At 36.3% G+C, this 10,912-nt stretch overlaps 1 long non-coding RNA gene across 1 annotated transcript; it reads left to right on the top strand.

Annotated features, from left to right (window-relative positions):
• Window positions 1-9,093: 9,093 nt before the first annotated feature.
• LOC113114509 (uncharacterized) lies at window positions 9,094-9,931 on the top strand. Its single transcript, XR_003293752.1, has 3 exons — window positions 9,094-9,149; window positions 9,665-9,792; window positions 9,909-9,931. It is a non-coding gene; the product is annotated as an uncharacterized LOC113114509 (long non-coding RNA).
• Window positions 9,932-10,912: the final 981 nt, after the last annotated feature.

Here is a 10,912-nt window from a genome sequence, read left to right as displayed (position 1 = left end):
ATTGGTACAAAGATCTAAAATTTCATAAAAAAAGAAAAAAAAAAAGAAAAGATGAATGGTTTTGGAATTACATGAGCACAAGTAAATGACGGCACTATTTCATTTATGGGTGAAATATCCCTTTCAAATCTCATTTTTAAGGCTTTTTCTATAAAGTCACACATCATTTTGTTTTGAACTCATTCTAACCTAATAAATCTCTCCTTCTTTGCCTTTGGAGTTTCTCCATGTGAGGGTGCGCTGACAGATCCTGGGCTGAACGGAAACGAGCATGTCCATCCATCCTCACCTTTCTCACTCCCTCCTTCATTTCGTGTCTCTCTTCCCTCTCTCCTCTCTGTTTTTTTTTTTTCTTCTTTTTTTCAGGTGTGCTGGGCTCTTTGACATTTCTGCTTTCTTATCGCAGGAGGCAGGCAGGAGTCATGGGCAAACAACACGCATCATTACCTCTGTGAGTAAAGTGGTCGGGTCCTGGCACCTTCAACCGGTGTAGAATAACTAATGCTTTCTAGAACCTTCCATCCATCTCTGGATCAGCCCTGAGGTCATTTGGGGGTTTTACCCATCGCAGATAGCTCAGATAACTGGGCATTTATTTGCCCCCATAACTCCAAAAACATACAGCCTCAGGATATGTCTAGAGAGCAGTCTTGAGATCCCCAGTAGCTCACCTATGCATTAATATCAAGGATGACTCTATAGGAATGAAAAATAATATACAACTAAATCAAATCTGATTGGCTGATAAGAGTGTTATATTAGAGTCAAACAGAACTCCAACAACCGTATTCATTTTAATATTAATTTCAAAAAAATATTTTTGACTTCAATAAAACCAGTTTACCACATTCATCACATAAAAAAGATGTAATGGAGGTCTTGGTTGTATTTAACTTATTTTAATGTTAGTTTTGACTCATTTTAAAGAATCTTGGCCATAAAGAATGTTGTGCAATGCAAAGTTGGGCTCTATTTTCAGTGTCATTATTTGGAAATTATATTAAAAAAATAAAATAAAATAAAAACCTTCACTTGCCACTTTAATTTTTAAGAACTTTTATCTTTTTAAACAATATAGAATCAAACATTGCAACATTTCCTAACTGCATTTTGCAGTACTGGGGTGTAACAGGACACATCTGTAATTTAGAGCTACTAGCTCACATGCATTTATCATTCAAGGTGAAATGCATTTACTTTCAAATGCCAGTATCTCAATCACTCAGAAAATAGACACAGGACCACAATCTCACGCAGCGTTCACATGCAGACAAGATGCTAATTACACAGCTAACGACACAACACACAGAGCTCCTCGCAGGTGTGGCTTCCAGTTTACCTCGTCCCCACACAGATACACTTTGAAGAACAAACTGTTTTGTCCAAAAGACTGCACTTTAAAAGCTTTGAAAAAGTAATGGATATCTCGGTTGAAAATATCTACCATATCACGGATCTTTCTCCTTAAATTGCTTATTTATTTATTTTTTTTAAATGACATTATTGACACATAGTAAGAGTAATGAGTTCATATTGAATGCATGTCGCAAATATTAGCACAGCTTGTTATATTTCAGGGATCTAAACTCCAGAAAGATCTCTCTCTCTCTCTCTCTCTCTCTCTCTCAGGAGAAACATTTGAGAAGCAGGAAACTTAGGTAACAGTGTCTGATCTTCATAACTGCAAAGCTGACATTTCTGCAGGTCATTGCAGTCAGAGGGTTTAGAAGTTTCCTGAACGCAACGCCCTTTGCGTCTTTGAGCAAATTGGAGTACTTGGATGTCTGCTGCAGATTATACTTACAGTTTATTTGAGAAAGATCTCTGCATCTCTGCAAACGTGCGGCTGTGCCAAACTGAGGATTAAGGAGTAGCTGAGAGTGAAGTTGAGCAGAAAGAGTTGCGGTCGCCTGATGGGGAGTTTTAATTGCCTGACCTTTTTTTTTTCTCTCTCTCTCTCTCTGTCTGTAACCTTTTATAGCTCTAATTAGTCAACAGGTTCAATCTCATACTTGCTGTAATCACACTTAAAGCCTGTCTCTGCCCACTCTTTTAACAGTGTGATGTAACAGACAGCAAGTTAGAAAGCAGACTAGGGTCTACATGCGATGTGAATTGGTGTGTGTGTGTGTGTGTCTGTGGGTAAATCTGGCCAAATTTAGATTGACCACATATATTTTGAGGTTGGGGGAATGTCCTATTCAATTTTTAAAGGTGAAATGTAAATTTAGTGCCACATGTATATCAACTATGCAAACTGATGAAATGCCTGGCAGCAATTAACCAAATACAAAGTCATTAGGGGTGACCAGACCTGTTTTCTGGTGATAGTCCACAATTTTTCTTTTTTTCTTTTTTGGCTTTTGCCCAACTGGGGCTGATCTTGCAATTACATGTTTGTTTTATATGAAACATAATGCTATCTATATAGCACAGGCTTCTTTAGGCAAACCTCACATCATATTATCATCACTTACAGTACATATTATTGTTGCACTTCTCTGTTTGTTCTTAGGATGACAAAAGTTATAAAAGTAGAATTTTTAAACTGTTCTTCCTCAGCATTCTAGCAGTTCAAAATGTCAAAATGATTGAGAAGATATCAGTATGGTCTTGAAAAATAATATTCAATATATATATATATATTGTTATGAGTGTGATTTCATTTACCATTATGTAGATACTTTCACACAGGGATAAGGATATCCCAACACAACAACTAAAACATTTGTTCTCTCTAGCGTAAGTAATGTCCCTGGATTCAATTTCAGAAGTCTGGTCATTGTAGATTATGTTCCTCATTTGTGATGAGCGGATCGATTGGCTGATTTTGCTGTGTGTGCTGCAGGTTCAGCTCATTGGCTCAAAGTCATGCGCCACTGGTTGACACTGCCCGGGGGCATCATCAATTTTGCAGATTTGCTAATTTGTTAACTGAGAGAGACCTATAGATTGAGCGTAAATAATTAACATATGAGTTAATATTAGACCTTTAAATATTTAATGATGCCTAGAATGATGTACAATTTAAAACATCAAATCAGAATATTGTCACACTTGATCAGCATCATTATAGATACAAGTATGTATTTATGCACGTATGTTTGTGTGTATATACATTACTGAATGACCAGATTGGTGCATAATCATGCTTGTGCGGCTGAAGTAAATGCTTGCGATTTGTTGCATCAGCGTGTGTGTGTAAGTGTAGAGAGGGATCAGCTGGCAGTATCTTGGATTATGAACAGTAGGTCACATGGCGTTGGGTGGGTATCAGGTAGAGGATTTCCCTAAGGACATCATTAAGACAGCACCACCTAAACCAGCAGCCTAGTAACTTCCAGGAAACCCTCTCTAGAGCAGCAAAGATTTGCCAGGCCAAAAGATCTCTACAGTATCTCTGGGATGTTCCTCTAGGAAATCAGCACATCTGCTGGACATTGTGCCGGACACATTTCATATTTTGCATCCACATTCTCCAATGACTCAGAAAAAAAAAATGCTAGAGCCAGCATTTTCTTTCTTTCTTTATTATTATTATTATTATTATTATTATTATTATTATTATTATTATTATTAATTAGACTTCAATAACTGGACTGTAGGAAAGTGAGTATCTTATGTTCAACAATGTTGGAATAAACCAAATAGTATATAGACTTCTAAATGAATTACATACGTCAATATGTGTGTGTGTGTGTGTGTGTGTGTGTATACAAATATTGAAAAACAATGTGAATGATTTACTTAAAAATGTGAAAAACCAGAAGAAATTCTGTAGTGATACAGTGATTAAGACTATCAAAATTAGCATCACTGCCATACTTCTTGACAGAGTGCTATGTGTATGTGCGTATGCTAAGACGTGATATATCACCACTCTGTGATTCTGTAAGTCTGACATTAAGTTGGAACATCTGACTCAGGGTTGGATGATAATTGGCCCACACGTTTCCCACCATGTTTTTCATTGCACTTACACAACAAGTCTTCAAACACCAAAGACTATGGAGCCAGTCTGTCCGAAATGAACAGAAGTTTTAGTCTAGTTACATTCAGGCTGGGTGAGAACATCTCACAGTTTGATGAAAGCAAGCTGTAGTGAGTGAGAAACAGCAAAAGAGAAAGCATCTTCCTACTACTTTGAGCCCATCACCCAAGTTCAGCCAAGAACTTGTTTTGCAGACAGTGCTGTCAACGGCCACTCCTGACGTAATTTACTTGAGTAAATAAGCCCAGCCCACGCAAATAAAATGCAACACAATGTCATTCTAAATGGGTCACTGCAAACCATTTTCATGAGTTATTTACGTAAACTTGACTAATCAGGTTTTATAGAGCAGAGGGTGTGGGTTGTAGGTTTTTTTTTTTTTTTTTTTTTTTTTTTTTTATAAAAAGACAGGCTGGACATTTGTGAAGGCGGAGATGTGGTTTTATTTAAGGTCAAAAGCACAGCGTGAGTTTAATATGTTGTGTCGGGATGTCCTCATCCCAGTATACTTGTGTGCGGAAGCATGTTTGCACAAGAGTCTATATGTTTCGACAGGACTGGGTTGAGTTCACACAAACACACACACAAAAATATTTGTGTGCTTTGATTCATCTTGCCTCCTCTCATCAACTGTTGCCAGCTTTAAAACACACCTGAGAGTCAAAATGGCTGCAGTCATAACAATAACAGCGTCAACGCGACAGCTCACACCAGCAACTCTGTTTGGCATCTGTTACAGCAAATTACATCAGCAATGCCACACCATTACCTGAGCTCTTACCAGCGCATAACAACAGCCAGTAGGGAACTTGTGTTCCTATGTGTGTGTGTGTGTGTGTGTGTGTGTGTATATATGTGTCTTCCAACCCCTAGACACCTGCCACTCTGGCTCACAATCATAGCTTGCTACTGAAACTGCTGTTCCCAGTCATAGATGGAGCAAGCAAACCATTTTCACAGTATGTAAAGAGCTTGCTGGCGTTCATCAACACTCAACGACCAAAAATAGCATAACTTGTTTTCCATTCACATATACATAGGTTAGCATGCAAGATCATTTCCTCTTGCCTTTATTCTATGTCCACTCCAGGATTGTAGGGTCAAGGAGAGAAAAAAAAAAGAGAAAAAAAATAACCCTGATGAGGGACAAAAAAATAAAAATCTCATATGGTTTGCTGCCTCAGTACACAGCGTTTTTTTTTTTTTTTTTTTTTGGTAAAACCTTAACAAAGTCAGCACCGACAACTTCATCATGCTAAAGCACCGACGACCTCATCAAGACAAAGTCAAGCTGAAGAACGTCCTTCACATAAAGTCAAAAGTAAACTGAACTTAGAAGTTATAGAAGTACAGCTAGTAAATTATCTGGTCTAAATATAGTCAGCAGTCTCTGCTCAGAAATTATGGCTTCTTAAAAAAAAAAAAAAAAAAAAACACAAGTGGGATTATGTGTAAGCTTATAAATAAATAGGACATTCGCTCAAAAAGTGAAAAGTACCAATTAAAATGGCACCATGAAATGCACTTTTTATGTTTTATATTGATGCTTAAATTGTACACACACACATGATTTTTATACTGTACAAACTGTATTATCCCATTACCCTAATTTAGTATGATTTTGTCAAGGGGACAAAAAAAAAAAAAAAAAAAAAAAAAATTCCCCACAAGGACAAGGCAAAAAGATAGCTATCTTTATGGGGACATTCTGTCCCCATAACGTAGGGTATCTCTCTCTCTCTCTCTCTCTCTCTCTCTCTCTCTCTCTCTCTCTCTCTCTCTCACACACACACACACACACACATTTCATGAGGATATTCCATAGGCATAATAGTTTTTATACAGTACAAGCTGCATGTTTTATTGCTCTAAACCAATATATTATTTTATTTATTGTTTTTATATTATTTTAGGGTTGGTTTAGAGCAATAAAAAATGCAGCTTGTACTGTATAAAATATTAAAATGTATATTAAAGAGCATTGTAAGCCAGAAGAACTGGAGGTCACTCTTGTTGACTGGATTGATGAACAATCTATTCATCACTTATTCACCTCTGACCCTCTTAATGAGCTAACATTGTACAGAAGCCAGACACAATGACATAGCAGACCAAGTGGGAATACAATCCAGTCTGGCTCAATAGTCTGACTGAATACACAGGTCAGGATTTTTGGTTCTGTTTTAATGCAATGGTGCAACCTCCCAGCAGCACAATTAATTGTTGATGGTGGGTGCGGACGACTACTTCAGTAATGTACCAAAAACATATATCAATCATCCCCACAGACCACTCCACTGCAGCATTCATTTTCAGTCCCCTTAAAAGACAATTTGTCAGAGTGAGTGAATAAAACAGAGAACTTTTACATCTGAAACTTTGCTTAAAATGATTTAATGGCAGCCCACTTGTCAAGTGTAAATGGAGTCTATATTTAAAAAGCATTAGTGGAAGAAAAAAACTGGCACTTTCATAAGACTACATAAAATCGTTGAAATTTAAGATAACCAGTTATATGTAGAGGACCATGATGTCCTGATATGGCTTGTATGGCTGAATATTTAATTTTATTGAAAAATTAATCGATTGGGTGTGACTTGTCATGATAAAACTTATGTAAGGAAGAGCCACTTTTCACAGTAAGTTACACAAAGTTGTTTCTGTTTTATTTACAACATATGGTCAGTATTGCTGCACATCAACCCATTCTCACTCCAAAGGCGTCAAAAACCGAAGCATGGTCAAGCGCCCCTAGCGTCACCTTTATGACGCCAAATGTGCCTCTCGGCGTCGACTATCGAAGCACTACGACCTTCATTGCTTTCAGTGGGGAACTTTTGGCGTCAGAATTCGACACGAGGACATGAGATGTTTATCGCTATGAAATCACGTTCAAGAAGTCTCATTCAGCACACATCGCGCGATACTTGCTATCAGTTCCACAGTTTGGGTGAGTAGTCGTATATACGCTCTTTTAATGCCTTTTATCAAATCTATTCTGTCTTCTTTATTAATCAGATTAGTGCCATATGTTTAATCGCTGTATTATATCGGTCATCCGCGGCTGTCTTTGAGTTTCATTGCGTTTAAATAAATGAACACAGCTGCTAATTAGTGTGATTAAACTCTATCTGTCACGTGACGTGCCATAGACCTTCGATCCGTTTTATATTATTATTAATTTCAGGATCAATGATGTAAGTTGTATTTGTAGTAAAATCATGGTAATCACGACACAATAGTAATAAATGAAATGTGAAGTTAAAACACAGTAAATGGGACATTAGTAACTGTAACTGTAGTTTTACTATGGTATATTAATAATCAATACAACAATACAATAATCACCAAACCAGCTATGTTTGTATCACTGTAATGTTAGTGTTTTTATGTGCTTTTATATGACAGAAATCACAGTAATCATGTGTTCTGTACCATGCTTTTAATACCTTTTAATGTGAACCCAAAAAAAAAAAAAAATCTAATTAAAAATAAATAATAAAACATGTATTTTTCCATCTTGCAGTTCATTCATATCAGTTTATATATATATATATATATATATATATATATATATATATATATATATATATATATATATATATATATTTATTATATCTAAATATTTTGCTCACAGATCATTATTAACATTCTGTATATAATTCAATTTTATTTTCTCTCCCCTTTTTTATTATTTTTATTTTTAGCTGAAAAGACGTAAAGGCAGTCAGCCCAGTGGTGTTTCTGGAGAGGGATTCCTTCAGAAATGGAGAAGACAGAAAGCTGCGGAGGCAGATATTTGCAGCAGTCAGTCTGTGATAGTTTGTCTCTTTTATCAAAAATTCCTGCTGTTATAATTTGTACAGCATTTGTTGTTTCTTAAACTGTTGCACTGTCCAAATACCCAGACTTGCCATCTTTGCACTTGACCACTTGATTACTTATTTGAAGTCTTTCCTGTATTTGGCCTAGTGTTCGAGTGAGCATGATGACCACGAGTGTGTGTCGAACTTTTCATGACCTGATGACTGTGTTTCCCAATCCTGAACCTGGAGAACCCCAGCACTGCACGGTTTTGGTGTCTCTCTTATCTGCCTTGGAGTCTTCACTGATGAGCTGATGAGTTGAATCAGGTGTGTTTGATCAGGGAGACATCTCAAATGTGCAGTGTTGGGCTTCTCCAGGACCAGGATTGGGAGCCACTGCCTTATGGGACACTTATGTGTTTAAAGAGATTTTTTATATCTAATTATCAATATTTCACATACTGTACATTGGACAGCTTTCCATGACCTTTTGTGAGACCTCGGCAAAAAGTCTGACGATTTATTCCAAAACATGATGCATGATGGGATACACTAAGCTTTGTATAGCGCTCCGGAGCAGTATTGGAGAGGTTTAGTGTGTGTTAAGGACGCTGTGCTTTGGCATTATTAAGACCGGGGACAGTCTCGTTCACACACTGTCATGTACACACACTCTCAAGTGGCCAAGACTGCAAGTGTGGGTATCTGGACAGGGTCAAAGTCTTAAAAATGATCCCTAAACACAGTCGCACATCACAGTCTTAATAATCCAGTTTAACACTTGTATGATATTATACAAGCCCCAGGACGGTCTCATCTGACACTATCAAAATAATTCATATGACTATAGCTTGTTATTAATTACTTGCTTTCAATAATGGATGCATTTAACATTTAATTATACAGCATCTTTACAGAGGTGTAATGTACAAGTTGCACGTAATTAATAATATTTCCTTCCTTCTGTCTTACAGGATTTTTTCCAGATAATGCTGTTCTTCTTTTTCAGGTCTAAAATATCGAGCTCAACAGCTATTTGAAGAGCCAACCCTCACAAACCTTCCTAAAAACTAAAAGAGCTATTACTGAGTCTCAGCGAATCTAGCCATGATCAGCTCTTCCCAGGTACATTTGTTTAGAATATTTTTTTAATCAACATTTACTCATCAAATGCTCTGGTCTGAATCTTACTTTAAATTAACTTAATTATGTTTAATGAGCAATATTAATTGCACACAGAGTAAGTAGAGATTTTCTTGTTTGACAGAAGAGAAAGAAAACCAAGGAAATGATTTGCTCAGGATGAGGAATGAAGATGGCCATCTTGAGCTCAAACAAACAGAAGTCCTCTGGTATGTGTGTGTTGAAGCAATGATGTGTTATACAACATTTTATGATGATCTCTCACAGAATTGGTCATGTCAGCCTTGATTTCGTTTTATACTATTACAATTACAGCATGTTAGCAAAGTGTGACTGGACATTTTTAATATTATGTTTTTAAAAAACACACCACCTGTTTTAAAAGTAGACAAGTCTCATGAAATTGGTTTAGTTGATATAAACACCAATTGACATTATTTCATTGTTTTGTAAATGTTATGTTATAAATTGTGAATTGATAGTTGATTGGTTCGAAGCCAGGCCTTACACTGCACAGACTAAAACACATTTGTGAGAGAAGTCAGGAACTTTGGAGAAAGATTCTAGAGGAAGAAAACACATTTACTGCAACAATAGATGAATTCTAGAGTCTCTGAGAACTACACATGCTAATGCAGTCTAATGAGCAAGATCTTTGCCTCTGTAACTTTTTTCTTAATTCTTGCAGAATGACATTATTATTGCAGTATTTTTATTGGTACAGATGATCTCTTCAGCCAAACGAGGGGTTTTGACCAAGTGATGCTCTTGAAAGGAGTGAAAGAAGAGGATGTGGTAAATTGTCTTCAGAGAAAAAGCTTCTCAAAAGGTCTTAAAACAGCTTGAAGAATGGTAAGTGTACAGTACTACAAGGGTCATAGTTGCTCACACTGCTAAAATCACACAGAACATAAGCTGCGCTCTCTGTCCATTAAACAACTTGATCTGGATTGTGAGTTTCACTTCAGGTCTGGGATGTTAGGACTGAGAGATCCTCTGGCTGAGGACAAGCTACACCACATCAGTGCTGGATATCAACCACAAACTGTTTCCAGACACGAGAGAAGAAGAACACGATGGGGAGATGAAACCAGTTTAGATGTGATGATGGGAATCATTATTTTCTGGAACAGTATCTCATGTCTTATATGTATCACATGATCTGTATCACAGTTGACTGGATGGGACTGTGTGACTTTTAAGGACATTTCATCACTCATCTGTGTGAACTGATTTATATATGAGGTTAATGTATCTTTGATGATAATTATTTTCATTGAATCTTATTTGTCTTGATGCTACTTTATCAACTTTATAGTCTATGCTTCAATAAAATGAAAATGGTGAATATTGTGTTCTGAAGATTCTTGGTAAATACATCATTTTACTAGGTAGGCTCATATGTGTTTATTTTAGACTTGGAAAAACGACATATTAATTATTGGGATTATTTTTTTATTTAAGACATAAACATTTTTGATCGGATTAATAACATCTGGGACATCAGTACACCAGAAAGTATTTTTTTATATTTTAGTAACAAATATGCACATTTTTTGTGAAATACAGGGAGTTACAAGATTAATTATTCTGCATTACAAGATGGTGCCATGGGCTTTATTGTTACAAGCACTTGACGGATAACTGAGAATGTAGCAGGAATGATCAACGTGGATCTTGTACTGCATTAAAACCAAGAGCAGGCACATTACTGATGTCCAGCACCTGAGGAGCAAGATACGGGGGTGAGGAGGACATTTTTACACTGATTTCGGCTAATTAGTTATATATAATGCTAATATATATATATATATATATATATATATATATATATATATATATATATATATATATATATATATATATATACATTAATATTCTTAGCACTGCATGAATTTGTCCTTGTGTAATAGTGAAGTATCACAATGTGTATACATTGTCCTTGATTACTGCTTTACAGTGGGGAATAGAT

This window comes from Carassius auratus, chromosome 14 (genome assembly GCF_003368295.1).
Source record: "Carassius auratus strain Wakin chromosome 14, ASM336829v1, whole genome shotgun sequence".
NCBI lineage: Eukaryota > Metazoa > Chordata > Actinopteri > Cypriniformes > Cyprinidae > Carassius > Carassius auratus.
The sequence above is the reverse complement of the archived record's forward strand: the minus strand, read 5'-3'. Positions and strand labels throughout refer to the sequence as shown.